The 20780-nt window shown below is 32.5% G+C and overlaps 1 long non-coding RNA gene across 1 annotated transcript in view; it reads right to left on the bottom strand.

The window, feature by feature from the left end:
- The window catches only part of LOC147068357 (uncharacterized), a 186217-nt gene that overhangs the window by 42618 nt on the left and 122819 nt on the right, over nucleotides 1–20780 (bottom strand). Inside the window, exon 2 of the long non-coding RNA XR_015071401.1 lies at nucleotides 4125–4159. This is a non-coding gene — a long non-coding RNA (uncharacterized LOC147068357). The remainder of the gene's footprint in view (nucleotides 1–4124; nucleotides 4160–20780) is intronic.

Below are 20780 nucleotides of genomic sequence, written 5' to 3'. Positions count from 1 at the left end.
CCAGTTATTCCAAAGTACAGAATGCAAACTCCTGGTAGTACACGTACAGTTAACAAGGCGTACTGTTTTGATATAAATGGGGTCTAAATAAGAGTCTGCAATTTTTTTATTTGAATACTTTGAGCATAATGCAAGACAGTGACTAAAACTGCACTTGCACCTACACTGCACAAAAAACATTGATGGAAAACATTCAGATTTAAGGGGAAGACATGGAAAAGGTGTAGTAAGTATTGATGATAAAATAAAGGAAAAAATCCGTAATCACATCAAATCGTTTCCAGTAATGCCTTCCCTTATTGTAGAGCTCATAGTGAAAAAATGTATTTCGATGGAAGCCTGAACATTGGTACAATGAACAGGCTATACCAAGAATTTTGTATGGAGAAAGAGATGCCGATTGCAAAAAAAACATTTTTATGACACAATTTTAAACACCGCTTTTAACATTGGATTGCTTGTCCCGAAAAAAGACCAATCACTACTACACACTAAAAAAATTAGAAAAGAGGAGCAATTAGGTACACAAGCATATAAAATAAAATGACGTTGCTTCGAGTTTGGTCAAAGTTGCTTGCTTCGATCTGCAAGCTGTTCTCGCGGTGCCTTCCGGAAACATTAGTACATAGCTTCTTTTATAAACACCGATTAAATACGTATAATTTTACTATATACGACATAACAAAGAAGCAATGCCACTGTTACTTATGGCATGATGGCTTAGGCTACGATTAGCCAATAAAACTGGTAAACTATTGATACCAGATGAAAGTCTCCCAAAGGAGACTACCTCAAAGGGCGGACCGAACCATCAACTTTCCCAGAACACCACAGCCTACGTCCACTCTTCGCGGTTCTCGGCCGAGCGGAGCCCGCCTCGAAATCAAAAATCCAAATTCGTCAGAATCCCGCCAAAACAGACGCGGCCTACCGATAGCGCCGCCACCGGTCAATTTGTCGGTAAAACAAGGAGGTTCGCGACCGAGAGCGGGATGACGCCGAATCTGACGGTTGAACACGCGCGAAAAGGTTCTTCTTCGATTGGCCGCCGAACAGCGAGCATCGTCTCTGCTCGCCTCGGACGCGAAGCCAAGAGATATCTCCCGCCAAAAAGGACCGCGTCGGCAGACTTCTCAAGCATCTCCAGGAACAAAGGACCACATCGGCAGCACGCCAAGCCGCAAGCCCCGACCCTATCTCCCATCGGACAGCGAGCATCGCCTCGGATGCGAAGCCCCAGCAGCCAAGCCCGCGACACCACGTCTGCAGCCCGCCAAATCGCGAATACGATAAAAATAAACCAGCCACAACACAACATACCCCGTGCGTTTCTGTCTCCCACCCCCGCTTTGACCTTGACGTTATCACGGCCTGCTATCTCTGCTTCACACGCGGAAGGCCGGAGATACTATATACAATATGTAAAGAAATGGACTACTAAGACTACGATGGGCGGGACATGTGGAGAGAATGCCTGAAGTTAGAGCGCCAACGATCATGACGAAGTGGCTACCCCAACGGAAGAGACCCAGAGGCCGTCCAAGAAGGAGATAGGCTGACGCCGTAGAAGTGAACTGGTTTCATATAGGAAGACCCGGTAACTGGAGAAGTGTGGCAAGAGATCGGAGTGAGTGGAGAACAGTTGTGGAGGAGGCCAAATCCCACCCTGGGATGTAGCGCCGTGGAAGAAGAAGAAGAAAGAAATGGACACAGGAATGGAATGGATGGATTTCATTGACTGCAAGCTTTAATTGATTTTTAAAAACTTACCAACACCATCTGTAAATTGTAGACGTTCAATGAAAACAAATACCTATGACTGGCGGAGTTTATTGTGAACTATTTATCTCCGATTTTAACAGCCTACCTCCACCCTTCACCATTCGTGGTTACCCAATATGTGGATATACTGTTATCAGTGACTGATGTTTTGAGATGACGCCTATAAAGAACATTATGTTAACTCAATATTGTAAAGTTGTCAGTTCCATAGAGTGATATGTCCGATTATTGCTCAAAACTATTAAAATCATTATAATAATTTGGATAAACAACTTGAATCCAAAAACTACACACCATTCATTACACATTTCACTAAAAATATAATACAAATAATAAACTGTCACTTTTCTACAAGTCAGTTTAGGTGAGTCAAAACTTTGATCGGCCATTGCTCAAAACTACTATTTTCTAGTTGTCCCACTATGGAACTGAGCCATCGATATGTTGTCAATTTTTTTTCATAATACTATTAACGCCCACGATCACCGATTGGCTTAAACGTCGGCTTATACTGTAGTAGATCCCAGGTTTGATTTTTGGGTCTAGGAAATTCACATATTGTTTTTTAATTTGTGTTTGAAGTCAGATTATGGACCTAATAGGTTAAGAAAGTGGCTAACATCCATTTCTCGTATGATTCTCTCAGGATTGAACATAGTGAAAGTATACTATAAAGTAAGGAAAGTATTAAGGGCATATATTTTAATCTAAAACATGGCTCTCTTACACTCCGTCTTTCACACAATGTCCTTCTATCCAACCATCCTTTTTTCGTCCTGCAAATTTTTAAATAAGCTTTGTCTAATGTAATTATAAATAACTAGATAACATTGAATAAATCATCATATTTTTAATCTTATTAAAATAAGTAACTTAATTTTTAACATTTTAACAAATGAATATAAAAAGAAACCAGGTATGAATTGCAAAAAAAATCTAATTTGACAGAATTACCGTCTGGTTTTATGAAAATTGTTTTCTGATAAATTGCGCAAGCACTGTGATGTCAAAATATTATATTTTCATAAGGAATAAGAAGATTGCGTCGCATTTACTGACACTAAGACCATGAAAAGTTGAGCTGTCATATCTGAAAAGTTTTTCACTGAAGGTAATTTTTATTATGAGCTTAATTTTATAAAAGTGCTGTCAAGCTTGAGAGGCTGTCATTCAAAAGCTTCCAGTGGAAAATGTTTTATAATTTTACATTCACTTTGTCACAGTCGTTACATTTATAATTTGTAAATCTAAATACTTTACATAAATTAAGAAATTAGTTTCCTAATTTTAATTATAAATACAATTTTAACAAAACACCATATTCGAATCTCAATGTATTAAGAATAAATTTATTATTATAAGTAGCAAATTATTTTTTTATTCAAATCTTGAATAGTTTAAGCTCAATCTACATTAATACTCGTTTTTCCAATGTGATCTACACGCAGGATTAAATCTTGGCTATATCCTGTGAAAGATATTTAGAAATACATTAGATGCGAGTCATAACCTTTCGCAATTTGTACCGCTTGGTTGTCATTTTTTTTAGACTACATAATTTTTAATTTTTGAGACGGTCATACTAAAATAATATATCGTCCTAATAATACTGATGTTATAAAATAGATAACAATAATTAGGTTATTATGAGATAAAGATCATTTAATTTGTTAGTATTAAACATCATTTATTACATACTTAAAATACATTTATTTATAAAGTGACATAAACTATATGTCATTATTTTTTATGTATTTGAAACAATATTGTACTTATTTTTTCTTTTTTTCCTTTGACCATGTCCAAACCTAATAGGATCATAATATGGACCTCGACAGAGTGGGGAGGTATTTTTTAACAGATTTTTTTTACTAGAAATGGGTGTTAGCCACTTCTTCAACCAATCAAAACACAAATTTAAAAAAAAAACAATATGTGTATTTGCGAGATCTGGGATTCTAACCTGGGACCCGCGATATTATAAACCGACGCGTAAGCCGCTCTGCCATTGTGGGTAAATTGTAATTAGTTTATATCAATTATTATTAATCTTAACCGGTTTCGCCTGCTTAAAAGGAATTTATCATACATTTCTAATATAAAAATGTTATTTTGTTTTTTTGGTAGCCTGTATTAATTGTGAACTATATTGTAAAAATATATAAAACCAAAAACGTACGAAGGCTATTCATTTTATGTACACAGAACATTAACTTGCCTCGATTTTTTGTGTGTTCCATATTTTAATCTAGAATATAAATACATAATTTTACAATTTTGTACAAAGCTGGCTTAGAAATAAAACAATATTGAAATGATATACGTATTACTTCCATACTTACGTAGTATTATTGTTTTGTAGAATGTAAATGATCACCTGAAACAAAAACACAAAATAGTTACTTTAACAATTAATACTATAATATTATACGCAAAAAATAATAACATATTAACACATGTGTACAATATTTAAATAGTAAAGCGACGATTTTATCGTAATAATATTTTATAGAACGTTTCAATAAAAAAATCGGATAAGAAATAAATTAATAAGGACATTCAAAATATTTTTCCTATTATTATTGCTCCGTGGTGTGGAAGTAGGTCAACATTTATTTGAAAATAAAATATTATTAAGATTTAAAAACGATGATAAAAACAAATTCCCTTACGTCAATGGAACTAATCGGCGCACTTGATAAGGGTAGAAGTTTTCAAAGTCTTTTCAAGTTTTCGAGTATCGCGTTCTGCAAAAGCAGGAACTTTATGATTTTGTCAATAAAATTTATAGAATTCCAGCTATATTAACCTTTATAACGAATATGCTGTTTGATATTCATATGCTCTGTTATACTTATATACGTACGTATTTGATAAAAGTTTTGTATGAAAACTCAAAACATCAAAGACAAATTATATGAAAATGTTGTGGACATTTATAGTTTAGGTACCTATACCAAAAAGTAGGCATACAAGTTTCTATCACAATTTGTATTTATTTTTTTATATTTAACTCAAATGAAGCAATTTTAATATTGAACATAAAAATATCATATTTCATCAAATATATAAAATAATGTATTCATCGCCCTTCTTAATTAAAAATATAGTATTAATACTATCAACCAAGTTTACTTGATTAAAATTAAAAGTAAAGTAGTTTTAAGTGCATACCTGACTATAACTACACTATTCTGATAATTATTTTACAATGGACAAGTGATGTAATGTTATCTTCAGTTGCCAAGTTTAGACCAAGATACATCAGCTGTGCGTGGAAAAATGAACATAGTAGGTATATAAACTTTTTTAAGATGTATGATAAGTGTTTGTAAATATTTATGATGTTTTTTAAGAGAAGCTAATTTTTTTGTTGTATTCTGCTGCGGATATAATCATACCTACTAGAGTCTGGCCGCTTTGGTTATGCGCGCGGTGCAAGGCGTTGTGTGTATTTCCTGTTTGAACACATCACGAAAAAAATAATGCAAGAGTTTAAAAAATTAGAATTCCTTAATACTCAATAAATAAACGTTGAAATTGTCTTTCTTTCATCTTAAGTTTCAACGGTCTACGCAACTTCCGGGCGCACTGGTTAAAAATTGAGACTCGCACATCGGACCATGCACGCACAAGGTCACAACACTTTGCTCGGTTCATCGCCACGATTCGCGTTTTACACTATATGAGGCCTGCAATGCATCTTATAATGCTTTTGTAGCACAGTTGTAGGGTGGTGAAAGGCCGGCCGCGGTGACGGAAGCCACGAGGCTACGCCATAAGGGTTACTGATGTAGACCTATCTTGCGGTAAACTTTTTGTGTTTTATCAAAAGTAGCAACGCATATAATCGTGTAATATTGCTTTAATTAAAGCATGTGAATACGTACGACGTAAACTGTCTAAACCATAGTTAATGTAAAATAAATATTTGCAGGAGAGATGTGCGTCGAGTTTCAAAACTGTAAAACATGGATTGTGGACATTTATATTAAAACAGATGTATAGAAAACATTTGTATAATTTGGCCACGCACTGCTGATATCTATTGATCTGGACGAGGCATATAACGTTCAACTAATTCACATAATTAAATTGCTTTTTAGCACTAAATAGATCAATAGTTTGCGAATAATATATCCTTTTGACATCATAGACAATGCGCTGCAATGACAGTAATGTAGCTGTAGTAATATAGTATTAGGTACAGTTTAAGTAAAAAAATCATCACAAAAATGCTCATGCTTTGGAAACGAAACCAGAGCCCAGAGCGGATGAGAGCTTCTCCTAAAAGACTTAGGAAATGGGTACGTACTATAATACTGATGGATTATAGACTCATCAGATTTTTTTTAGTCATAATTTATTTTTTCTTATACACAAATAGTAGTAATTTAACAATGAAAAAAATAGTTTATAAAATTGATATTTATTAAAATAAAATTCAGAAAATCTTTTAAATAATAAAAGTCATCAATATAAATCAACTAATACATTAAAATAAAATGTATATACATACCTATTATAAACCTTATTTGGTTTTCCGATATTTGACTAATAATAAAAACTTTCATTTCAGTATATAAGAACGATTTAAACGATTTGTAGCAAATGTCATAAATTATCGATTTCGTGCAGGACTTGCGGCCGGCTGATTCCGCACAAAGAGACTCACGAAGCGGACTTCCGGCATCCTAAAACGAAGTCCAACCAAGTCAAGTCAGGGGTGAGGAAACTATCGCAGTTAGACGAAGATGGGGTAGTTACTTTAATCGGTTTCTGCTGCTTAATCAATTGCCCGTTTCCTTGTCTCTCTTGAGATACCTCCAGACCGTATTTAATGAGAACTTTATTATTGGACAAAGAAACATTTCAATTATTTATTAACAGTAAAGAAAGGATATTTTTTTAAGTTATTTAGTATACTTTGTAATAGCAGCAAAAGTTTAGTAGCTACCGGAAACAAAATTCAATAAATAATATTATATACCCAGAGCCAAATACAAAATTTGATGTAGGCTTTTTGATATATATATATTTTGATACCCTTCGTTATTAATTACGTAATGTCAAAGGTGAAAAATGATAAGCCCCTTTATTAGAACGTATTTTATCAGAGCCAAAAAATATATTGATATTTAAACAATCGACTTTTTCATTTGGTATCATTATCTTAAAGTGAAATAGTGTTATATTGTTTAAACAGTAATTATATTTTAGTATATTGGTGATTTTGGGAGTTAGGTATTCAGGTAAGGTACTATTATTCATACGTACTAAATAGAGTAAATTTCGGTTCAAAGTAAAACATAGAGTTCTCCAAATAGTTTAGGAAGTATTAACAGATTTTTACTAGTCGTGGCGCCTTAGGAAAGTACAGAGCAACCGTGTACTGAGCGTCGAGAACAAATTCTTGCGGCAAATACTGGGTGTGCAGTGGTATAAGTTTGGTGAGTAATGAGAATATAAGAAGCCTCTCATCACATTGAGAGTGAAAAAGCGACGCTGAATCTGGCTCGGCATTCAAAGAATTTCAACCTGGCCTGCCTATTCTTCACGTACTAAAAATGCTAAATATCATCCATAGGGTAATGTGGCAAAGCTACGTAATATAAGCATGATTTAAGAAGCTATAGGGAATTTTGAAAGTGCTTCTTAGTGTCCATAATAATGTTCTATTGAGGAACGAACGTGGTAAAAAATGAAAAATATTAGTACCTATAGTGGATTTTTTTGTGTAAATGTTTATCGTTAGGCTTGTATCACTACTTACTACTTACTTTCCATAGTTTTTTCTAATACCACATTAAATATTTTAGATCGCTTCCTTTTAAAGCAGTGGTTTTTAACCTGGGTTCGATCGAGCCCCAGGGTTTTGGTGAGTCAGTCTCAGGGGTTCGGCGTAGGTCAAGACACACACCCGACTCATATGATTCGTGATGACAAGCCCCGCTAGGCCATCATTGGCTGCAGGTGATCACGCAACATCGTTTGGCCTATTTGTGCTGCAAGGAATTTGGTGAGCTCAGTAGCAACTCTTCAGAACAACAACGCTCTCAACGTTTTGGTGTCAACAAATGGTAATGTACTCTTTTATTGCTAAGAAATCTCTGGAGATTATCATACCGTTTGTTACAACATATCTTTGCGAGCAATCCTTTTCGAGGATGCTGGACATAAAAACGAAGAAAAGAAACAGACTTTATTGCGAAAATGACATGAGAGTGGCACTTGCCAAGGTGAAGCCACACATTTCTGAACTGGTCTCTGAAAGGCAACAGCAGAAGACACACTGATTTGCAGTAAATATTCATTATTATGTTTTTGTGTGAAAATTATGTTTTTGTTCTTTGAACACAGCGATGTTGATGAACGGTTCATTTTGTGCGCCAGTAATAATATTTATATACCTATGTTTTGAATTTAAAAAAAATCATATTTTATTCTTCCAATTAAGAAGGGTTCGGTGAATGCGCATATGAAACTGGTGGGGGTCAGTACCTCCAAAAAGGTTAAGAACCACTGTTTTAAAGTATGTACAGTGATTGCATCAGGGCTCGAAATGGACCGGAGCGTACCGGAGCGCCGTTCCTGTTCGTGAAATTGGTCTCGTGGAAAAAATAATTTGACCGAATGAGCTAGATAAGGCCATATACTTAATAGAAAATCTAATGCACTTATTTTTTTTATAAAAAAACACATAAAATTTGATAACTATGTGAATATCTTCAGAAAACTGTCGACCGCTCCGTTTCGTAAATTTTTCCATTTCGAGCGCTGGATTGCATATTATATCAGACATAGAGACAGATTATATAATATATTATGCATATGACTACCTCCCTCAGATCTGTTTACGTGAGGATACGTAGTCAATATTTACGCGAAATCTCGATGTTATCCTTCTTCGGCTAAATACTTCAAAAATGATTCATTATTCAGCAAACTTCGTGACTGTTTACGTAAATAAGAAGATAAGACGCGCTCCATCAATCAAGCATCATTACCATTGTCAAACAACGGCGCCCCATCTATTTTATAACTTAATGAGTCTTTCATTGCGATTTTAAGTATTTTATATTATAACAAGTAGTGTAGTATCCGTCTGAAGGAAGTTTTGATTCCTTCTTTCTAACATTTCCTATTCCTAACACAGAATACTGATAAAAACTGTTTCTTAACCAAGCCTTTGCTTGTATAAATATCGGCTATTATCTCTTATTATATTATTATTAGTACGGTGAAAAGTATTGAGTACATATATCTTAAGTTGTGATTATATTGAGATGTATGTTACATACTATTACGCTGTCATGGTGACGAATTTAGTGTATGGTTTCATCAGTTTGCAGAATATTTTGAACGAACAGGATCTCTGTAAATCCAATGATGGAGTAACCTAGTAACGAGTTGTAAATTCAATAATATTTTGAACGGAAACCATACAGATCATAGAAAATACATAGTGCCATCCGGTAAAAACAAAAAACACGCGATTTTGACATGATTCTAAAATGTATAGGCATGTATAAAATGATAAAAAAAAATGTTCATTGACTCCGGTGTCGATGCAGTGCAGTACAACGTGAGGTGACCTCATTGTTTTTCTAGTGATTTCGGCAGATTTTGACAGAACTGACAATGTTCACAAAAAAAAGTTAACACAGCAACACAAAACATAGCAATTATAATACCTCAATACATAAATATAATAACCTGCCCTTGATAGCTGCAAAGACTCCATACTAGGCGATTATTTAAAGCCTACCTTCTTAAGAAAAATATTTTTTAATTGCATATTGACATATTTATATACTTAATCGCTTCATTATTTTATGTGGCATAAAAATAATTTATTTTGCCAACGAAAGATGTCGTATATGTAGGCATGTAGTACAGTATTACACAGTTTACAAAACAACTGCAAAGGTATTAAAAAATATACCACAGCGCGCCGTAAATAAATAATAAACGCCGCGACGTCTCGATGTAAATAAATCTCCGATTATGTGTGAAATTATTCTGAATTTTTTTCATTTCGTATTGACTTTACGTCTCGTAACCTCAGCAAGTCTGCTGATTTGTACGAAATAAGGTAAGCTCCTATCGCAGAGCCTAAAACATTCGCGCATAATAATGTTGTCACGACTGCGCATTTTGTCCAAAATCATTAATAATTAGATAATTAAAAAAAAAATTCAACGGCGCTTAATCGAATATTAATAAATAAGTAAGTATAGATTGTTTTTATAAATAAAAATAAATTTTATCTAATGATTTTTGATGGGTATACATGTTTTTAAAAATACGTAATTTAAACACATCGCTCATTTTTATGTCGTCAATGAGTTTTTGAAGTTTCATTGAATTAGTGTGTTGTTGTCATTTACTAGTGTGTACCTTTTCATTAGTAGTAAATATCGTACTATTCTCGTAAGTATACCTGACAACTGTGCTCTTTTTATCAGATCTCCACAGCCTACCTCTTTCCAAAAGTCACCCTTCGCCACTGATAGATGCGCTGTAGACCTTTACTGCTGTATAAATAATATATACATACATATCTTTCATTAATCTACATTACAATAGGTACCTTGATATCCAGACTGAATTTGATTGCTAGTTCTTAATTGGTCACGGTTTCATTAGCAATCTCTGCCAGCTTGACTTAATTAGAATCTCAGACAACATTTTATGGTAAATCGCAAGATACTCTACATATCATTTGGAAGTGTCCCCACATGTCGGTTGACAGGGAAAAGCTATTCACGTGTGTCCAAAATCTAGTTGGGCCGAACGGCTATTGTGACCTGGTTTCTACGAGTGGAAATTATTTAACTTTTAGTAAATTTGCGATGACATATCGTGATAGAGAATATTTCTTCTTATTTAGTCTTGATACAAGTAAAACAAAGAATCCCGCACACTATAGCTATACACGTCATTCACGTGATATATATAGTTCTCAATTCTCTCAGTATAACTTTAATGCGTGCATCTAGTTCATTACGTCATGTTATACGCCTGAAAATTTCTGCAGATATGCTGAATAGTCAAGGAAATCATGTTTGGTATTATCTTTTCCACATACAACTTATTCCGATGATTCTTTTAATCCACAATATATCATAGGAGTGCGTCTCCTTGTCTATAAACGTTTCCCCCACCGTCATCCAATCTTTTAAATTAGTGACTATTGAGGAGTCCGCCAAAGTGGCAAAACTTATTTCTGTGCTATTTTTTTGATCGTTTGATTACTTGATTCATTTTATTATTTTAAAAATTCTATGTTTGCACTAATAACAGAAATCACATTACAAAAATTGCGATAGAAAATAAGTATATTTTACACCCACGACGGCCGCACGGCTTAAGCGTCGGCCTATAACGTCGTGGGTCCAGATTCGAATCCTGGATCTAGCAACTACACATATTGTTTTTCAATTTGTGTAAGAATCAGAGTATGGACCTAATAGTTTGAGCAAGTGGCTGACATCCATTTCCCGTAAAAACAAAACTGTTGATACAAACCTCTACTCTGTGGAGGCCCATAATATGATCTTATTAGGATTGGACATGGTCAAAAAAAATAGTTAACACACCAAAAATAATTAATTGAAACATCATAACGATTGTCGTGAATTATGAATCATTTCGCGACTATTGGACAGCCTTTAGGTATATAAATTCAGGAATATGAATTATTTAAGCATAATATTGTATAAATAATTTATAATCCTTAAGTAATAAATGTTTGTACTTAGTCGTTTTATTTTATAATGCTATGGAATACTTGTCAGGATGATATTTTTTTTATTTATTTTAGGGACAGCATGTACTTGTACTTACGTTCGTTTTATATGCCGCATAAACGTCTTGATATTCTTACGTTATTTCATATTTTCTCAAAGAAAATAACATTTCTAAGGATTGAAAATGAAAAAAGATAAAGCATTATTCAAGGCATGACAGAAATGAGAATAACTTTAAATGAAAACGGTTATTATTTTTTTTATCTTTACGCGGCACGTAAACGATCAATAGGCATTATGAACATTTTGTAAAAACTCCTCCGTCATTTTTTTTCTATAAGCTGGGAAGTTAATACTGCTACGTCTTTTTATTTTAATAAAAATATCTTGACATGAAAAGACAATATTTTAATGTACACCATTTGAAAACACTTCTGAGGAATATATATTAATTAATCACTAGAAAAAAATCTTTTTTTTTTAAATACGATACACAGCATGATACGAACCTGCGCTCTTCGGGATTTACGTCCATGTACACTGACCACTATGCTATAGGTGTCCTATCTAATTGCGATGAAGTTAACTATTTTTTTTTTACCATACTCTCTGAAGCAACCGGCTTTTGTATTTTAAATCGAATGAATTACCTTGATTGCTAACCGATGTCAGGATTACTCCACATTTTTATAATAACGTACTTGCACTTACTAATAATTTAATAAATTATTTCTTTTTATTCAACGAATAATTCACAAGATTTAAGAATTGAACATACATAATACACTGTATTAAAAATTCTTTATAATTCCTTACTGAGAAGCCGGCTTGAGAGTGGGTCGATTGTTTGGGCCCCGCATCAGTTGAAATATGACCTTATGGTGGAGCGAGTTCAAAAGAAATTTTTGAGACTCCTTTATTTGAGGTTATATGGATACTATCCGTGGCTTTATTCAACTGACTTTCTCTTAGGTATGCTAACATACTGTAGTTTAAGTGCTAGAAGATATCAATATTTGGCCACGTATTTTTTTTGACTAATACGTGGTGTGAATGAGAACTCTGCCATTCTTGGTAATATTGACTTGTGTGTCCCTGATAACTATCTTAGAAATCGGGAGCATCAGTTGTTTGTTCTCCCGAGGAGCAGAACTAACCTGCCATTGGTGATGCCAATTGGTAGAGCAATAACTCTGTTCAACCAAATTGCTTCGGATGTTGATATATTCCATCTACGTGAGAATGAGTATAGGTGGACGTTATTTTATAAATTCTTAAAATAGGGTCTGCTTAACTCATCCGGTGTACTTCCTTGTACCTATATACTTCATATTTTTTGTATTTACACATTTATACTATAGAATAACTTAATATTGCATAATTACAATATTACATAATACTTTTTTAATAATATTTATTTGTTTCTAAATGTCATGTTGTGAACGTCTTAAACTTATAATTTGTAATGTCCACAATATGTAAAATAAATTAAAATTGAAATTGAAAAAATAATTTGAAAACACTTCTGAAAAAATTATATCGTTTTCAAATGATGTATGGTCAATAAAAGAATGTTACATTCTAAAATCTAGTGAATTATTTGTTGAATATAAAAATAATTTAATCCTCATGTGTTGATTTTATAAGGTATTTTTATTATATAAATTAACCATAAATAAATCTGAAAAAATGGTTAAATATTGTGACATGTCCAGTCTGTTACAATTTCATCTGTTTATTAACAACTAGCACATCACGTATTTTTGTTTTCCTCCTTATCTTTAGTTTATTTTGTGGTTTTTCCGCGTTATGCCTAAAGTGCACACTTCCATATCACATTTCGCTAATAGTAATTTTTGGTTTTATTACATTTTTATGGTCTAATATTGTGTCTAATATTGATTTTATATTAAATTATGATTATATAATAATAAATCATTTATTTGGTAACGGGTATTTTAAATCTCTAGAAAATAAAAATAAATCAACCCTAACTCTATTTTGATTAACAAAATAACTTAAAGACTATGCGTGTTATGAAAATAGTAGTAGATATAATAATATACATTTTACAGGTACTGTACAGTCTGTTTCTTGCTAAGTTAACCATTATGTAGCATATACTGTAACGCATTACCGTAAGCATCAGCGGCATACTGTAATCTCTTTCCATTAAATTGTTAACGGTAATTTATTAATAGCCGAATTTTACATAAGTTTAACATTGGCAAATAAGCTGCCACATTATTCAGTAACAGTTGCAGCAGTTACCCCACGTTGCAATAAAAGTCAGAAAGCCACTCTGAATTGAGGCGTCAAATTACAAAAAGCGACAAGTCCACAATTCGATATTTGCGGGAAACAACGTTTTTATGTTTCAAGCTTCAAATATTTGTTTTAACGTGATATGTTTTTTTCCGTTGTATTATTCTATGTCAAAATTAAAACCAAATGGCAATTTGTTTTAGCCGATAAACTCTTGAATGTAATAAATATAGGCAAAATAAAATAGTACGTAGCGCTACTTGTACCTCACTTTTTAATTTTATCCTGCATAAGGCACATATTTCCGTGGCACTATCATGAGTTTACCGAAATCTACAGCATGGGAGACGCCATTTCCCATATTGAACGTTCCCTTATTGGCTGACTTAAACACGCGCGAAATCAACCAAGCTTTAAATAATATGAAACACGGACTTGGCGCTTTTCGTAATAAATCGAGACATAAAATATTTTTTTTCCTAGGGTTTTGTCGCGTTTTGGAATTTATAGATAAATACATATTGTGTAAAATTATACAAAGAATACGTGCGTATTTTTTTCGTGATTTTGACCTAATGTGGACTTATCGCTTTTTGGAATTAGACGTCTCAATTGTTTTTGAATAGTTTGCATATAGTAGTTACTAACCTCATGATAAAATGGTTCTTAATAATTATTATACTATAATATTATACATACTGGTTGAAGAATTTTTCACTATGAAGGATGATGTAAAATCTTTTACAAAGACTACAAAATGTTTAGTAGGAATTTACGTAACATCACACGATAGCGTATTGGCAACACATTTAAAATTCGAGAGTTGTTTCATATTACAATCATTAATAAAAAAAAATGCTGATGATTATTGATTGTTTACGTATTCCGTAGAAACAACTACGCCGTAGCAAATCCTCTACGCAGCTACGCCTACAGTTTAAGCTCTACGCTAATTATTCACAAGCCGGTTTACCTGCTGTACTTCAATATCTATAACTACTATTGTGTGTATGTGAACAAATAGTTTACCAGTATCGTTACCTAGTATAAACAATACCTATGTTAGAGTAATTATACCGTTATATAAATCACTAATAACATTGCTAGGTACTTGTATATAGTGTATAATGAGCACATAATAATGAGGATCTCAGGATTAAAATCATCCAAACGGATAGAAAACGAGGCTAGCTGAATTGATTTGAAAGTTAAATATGCGACTGTAAATAAAATTGTACATAACTATCTTCAACATTCTAGAAATTATGTGTTGTTCGCAAATTAGCCAGTGTGATTATCCCATTAAATATATTTAAGTAGTTATTATTTATGTTTATTGAAATTTTCTTTCTAGTATGTGAGTGGTTTAAATTTTAGGCCAAAATATTCATTTTAGAATGATACATTATTAGATACATACAAATAACAAATATTTTTCATTCATTTCCATTGAGTGTGTAGGGTGAATACCCTACCATCCGCATGACTTGGCAGGAAACCATTAATTTATAATTGCAATGTATCTTTGCAACATAATATTGTAAAAAATTTCAAAACAAGCGATTTATGTGAATCAATCAATTTCAACAGAAAGCTAATGTAGCAAAATTATAAAATAATTCAATTAATCAATAATATTACAACCTAATAAATTATGCACAAAAGTTGTTTATGTGAAAATCAATCTTGCCCAATTATTAAAAAGTGCATAATTATTCAAATTGAAATCAATTGCTTATACTTTATGAATCGAATCATGCGTTACACAATAAAGCATGATTATGAAAATATTCAAGTAGTTACAGCAGCATTTTCTATTGTATCGAATCACTATAAAAACACTCAGTACATGAAATCAATATGTCATTCAGTCATCAAAGATTTAACCGTAAGGTTATCGTTCGCTCCGCCCGATCGCACTTCGCAATTCATCAGAACGCATACCCGTGATTTCACACAGCTAAATTATAATCTGTTAACATAATGTAATAATTAAATTAATATTTATTTGAAAGGAGATAATAAAACCAGGGTTCATTTCATTCACGCATCACTCTTCTTATTATTGGAGTCAAACCAACCTACCCTCCGGTTCCCTATTCCATCTCACTTCCTCAAGTGTAATTCAATATCTGGAATAAAATACTTATCGTTGGCGCGCCTACATAACCGGCTGTATTTTTGTAATACTATACGAGACAGTATGTAATAAATATGTGGTATAAAGTATGATAATCGGTTGCATAATGTATTACAGCATTCACCGGGACAGAGACAATAATTGTGAGCTTAAATCCTACTAAGCCAAACTTGATCTCTGCTGATTTTTTCTAATAAATATATTTCTGAGGTTTTTCAAAATGATATATTATCTGCATTTAATAAAAAAATATATAACATAAAAAATAGGTATTCACAAGTACATGAACGTCATTAGCATATTTGGTTAATACCGTCCTGACGAGATCTATTTTTTTTTTTTTTTTTTAATTAATTTCCTTTTAGTTGACATCAATTAAACCACATAAGATAACGTGGTTGTTAGGATGTATACGCTTTAGTCATAGATCAATCGATAGCTTAATAGATATGAACATTTTACTCACATAGTGAACGTTCGAATTGGTCAATTGCACTAACCGCACTTGGTCTAACTATTTTGTAGATTTTTTTTGTTCTTATCTGCTTTTAGTGGAAACCAGCGGTAAACAAACTTTAAAAATAGCCGATATACTGGATTATTATTTTGTTAGGTTATGTTTGGTTATGTTAGGTTAGGTTAGGTTAGGTTAGGCTAGGTTAGGTTAGGTTATCATTCTTGAATTCATGAATTTTGTCGCTGTTCCCGCCTAGCTTCCAGTAAGCAGACTTGTAACTTTTTCATATTAGTATTAAGTTACAAGTATTTTCATAAAATATCCGCATAATTATTAATCTAATTTAATTCCAGATACGCTGTTATAAAACAAACAACATGCAACTGTATGGAAATTGAATGCAATTAAAACACACATTGTGTGATAAAATTTGATACGCTGTAATTATTGTGAATTCTTGATTTAATTATCTGCACACAGAGAAGCCAATTTCCGTATCGGCAATGATACGCCAAATGTCATTAACGAGAGTCGTTTTGATTACAACATTGTATACCCTTTACCACGTCACTAAAATTCTAACACTTGTAGTAAACATCAACCTTGCGTCATTACGTGCTTATTTGAGGTTGACGAATCCTGACGTAAGCATAATAATATAATGTATGCAGGCACGTATTAAGTGCTTTGGGGTAATAAAATGCAGAGTGAAGTAATTATTTTAACTCAGCGGTGGGTACAATTAAAAAGTAAACCAAATGCTTAAGGCTTAGGCTACTTAAGAAAATTTTATTGTCGTTTTAATTTATGAGATTTTGTGGATTTTTTTATTAACAGGTATTATATCTTTCTGTAAATAAATTTAAACAACTAATATGCTATTATATACTCAATTTAGCTAAAATTTCTTAAAGTATCATTTATTAAGGGCGGACGTTCTCAGCGTGAGTCAAAATGGAGCTTTTTTTTTATATTTTCAAAGCATGATCCTGGACATACCTTAAATGTTATAGATAATCTATTTATATAATTTTGAATCCTTATTATCCTTATTGTTATACAAACATTTGATGACTGCATAAAGTATTAAAACCTCTCGCTCTAATGTTTTAGAATATAGTCATATTTCAGTACATAAATGTGCAGTGGTGTTAAGATTTTTTACATTTATTAATTTTAAACGCATTTATAAAACCATCAGTATAATTTATGTCGACATTATTATAGTGAAATATTTACGATAAAAATTATATTGATAATCTCTGTGATCCCAAATTTGACAAGAATTAGGCATTTTATTTTTCAAAAAATGGGCAATATTTACACATTTGAAGATAATTCTAAAGATATTAATTATAAGCTATGTCTTTGACCATTCAAGTGTGATAAACATCCTACGAATAATGATTGCTTTATAATAATTATTGACCTAAGAATAAGGTAGTGTTTTTTTGAAATACGCCATTTCTTTTGGCATTCCCCAGTAGTTAAGCTACAACATACGGCCGTAGCCATAAATTGACAAACTATAATTTAAGTAGAGAGTAAAATGCGCGTGTTTTAAACGGTCTAAAGTTTGCGAAAATATGCAGAATTTCTTATACGAATACGAATTGAAGCCAATCAAAAACAATTACATATCAATATTTCACGTTAGGCCAAATTTGCAAGTAGGTACGTATATAGTAAGAGCGGAATGCACAATCTATGATTTCGTTCCTAAGGATAAGTCGCCGAAAAGCATGACTTAACTATAAACAATCCTGAGTATAGAGTTAAGGAATCCTTAACCATAGACTACTTTGTTATGAACACGCCCCCTTCTGTATTACCATTTACCACTGACAGCTGCTGTCAAAATAAATTCGCATGTCTTTAACACAGTCCATACACTCAAATTCATTTAACAATGTATCTCAATAAGGATATTGATAGTGTTAATTTGGCATGTACTTGCAGAATATTATTTTATTTTTATACGCCAGCCCGCAGAAATACAAAATACCAGATGAAGAATGACAGTTGATGCTAGTGTTACCATGTTAAAAAAAATCTTGAGGTGCCTGTGGAATCACGTATAATGACTTATAACGGAAACATAAGAGTATTATAATTAAATAATAATATGTATTTATAGTTATTGCATTTATAAAATGCAGTTGTCATATTTTTGTCATCATTTAACAATTATAAAATAATTTACCTAATTTACCTAACGAGAATTTTTAAATATGGTATTATTTTCAATAAAAATGATCTTAACTAAGGACAGTGTTTCTGCATAGTGTTTTCTGCTAAGGAAATTTTAGTTATGACAAATGTTTCTGCATTCCGCTCTAAAGCTACATAATATGACAGGGTTATGAATCGTTGTCTGTTTGTTATCAGGATACGGTATGGGGCGAGTCCAGGAATCATACAACGTCGAACAAAAAACCATTTTTATTCAATGAAAAGTTCAATTACGGCGTACAATTAGTTTACAATACAAGTAGTCTAGCAGATATAGATCGAGCAAGAGTTACAGTCCTAGTATCCCAGCCTAAGTAACAGGCCTGATCTAAATGACTCAGCTATCAACTCTTCATTAAGTAAGGGGTGAGATTAGGTTTAATTTTACAATTCAGAGTTTTCCCATAGATCCCCATACAACAGACACTGACTCACGATTATGTTATCGTACTTCCTGGATTACTTGAATAAATATGCTCCGGGCAGCTATTTTTTTTATAAAAATTCTTAAAATACTATTTTTTAAATAACTGATTACTTAGTTATAAATTTTCAGTTGTTAAATAATTAATAATTGATATAATTATCTTTAATCAAATTAATTAGTTTCAGAATTCTTAATTCCATAAATTCTGGATCAACTATTCAATGGGAATTTCGGAATTATAAACAATATCACTGAGCGCCCTTCATTATAATTACGCCCTAACACTACAATATATTTAACTCACATAGTTAAGGCGCCCCTGATTATTATAGCACCATTTAATCACTGAGCTAATTGGCTCTTAGTATGGAGGTGGAAAGAAAATGTGGCACCGTACAATATATAACTTATAGGAAAACTTGTCAAAGTAATAATAATAGAATAATTTATTTTTCAGCTTGAAACCCATATATTCAAAGATGATCTATTAAATATAGACATAATAATATGTATTATAGTATTACTTTGCTATAATAATTAATTAATATAACCTCTTACAAGATATTGTAGAATTACCAGGCCTAGTATGGAGCGGTTTCCCAGCAGGCTCTAGCAAAAGGTAGTCACCAGGCAGTGAGTAATATTTCAGGCGCCAGTCACTGGAGAGGCGTTGCGGTGCTACACGCGAATAGGAAATAAAAGTCACATAACACAGCCTCAGTGTAATATATTACAATTAGGTAGGCACCTACAAAAAAGTCGCAACACGTTCTTGTTATGATAATAATTGAAAGAAATAACACTATATAATCAATAATATTGTGTATCTAATTATGTCCATCAAATTTGATAATGTCGTAAAAGAAAACCGACCTGTAGATTATCTAATATATAAAAATCAATATTTGTTTGTTCGTATTTTATGCGCTGCCATACCGTTCATCCGATTGCGATAAAACTTTGTCAACTTATTGTTTGTACTTGCGCAAAGAGTATAGGCTATATCTTGTATATAAAACTGAATGTCTGTCTGTCTGTCTGTCCCGTATGCGTTCCTCTACCATTCATCCGATTGCAATGAAATTTTGGTAAGTGGTTGTATGCACACCCGCGAAGGTTTTTGAATTAAAAAAATCACCATCTTCTTCTTCTTCATTCTATTTTCTTTTATTCGTATGGTTCCTATACCATTCATCCGATTGCGATGAAATTTTGACCAGTTATTGTACGCACACCTGCAAAGGTTTCTAAATTAGAAAAACCATCTTCTTCTTCTTCTTTATTCTATATTCTTCTATTCGAATGCGTTCCTATACCATTCATCGGATTGCGATGAAATTTTGACCAGTTGTTGTGCGCACACCTGCGAAGGTTTCTAAATTAGTATTATATATAATACAAAGTTTTTTGTTTGTTTGTTCCATCCAATTTTGATTTTTTTACTCCATATTATTAACATTAATAACGTTTTCATATTTTGGATTCGATTTTAATTTAGTGTTCTTTTGTTTGACTTACACAGATATTTTAATATTAAAAAAATAATTACCTCTTATTATTTTTTAAATATCTAAGATAAATATAACCACGAAGCGACCCTGTGCGAAGCCGGGTACTTCAGCTAGTGGAAAAGTTAGGTCATTTTTGTTAATATTTTAACTAAGAAAGAGTTAATTAAATTAATAATTGTCAGTCTATTTTGAAATATGTGTAGTTTGATCAGTA

The sequence above is a fragment of the Rhyacophila brunnea genome, unplaced genomic scaffold (assembly GCF_057557595.1).
Source record: "Rhyacophila brunnea isolate RB1 unplaced genomic scaffold, BYU_Rbru_1.0 scaffold_3, whole genome shotgun sequence".
Lineage (NCBI taxonomy): Eukaryota > Metazoa > Arthropoda > Insecta > Trichoptera > Rhyacophilidae > Rhyacophila > Rhyacophila brunnea.
This window is presented reverse-complemented; position numbering and strand designations above follow the sequence as displayed.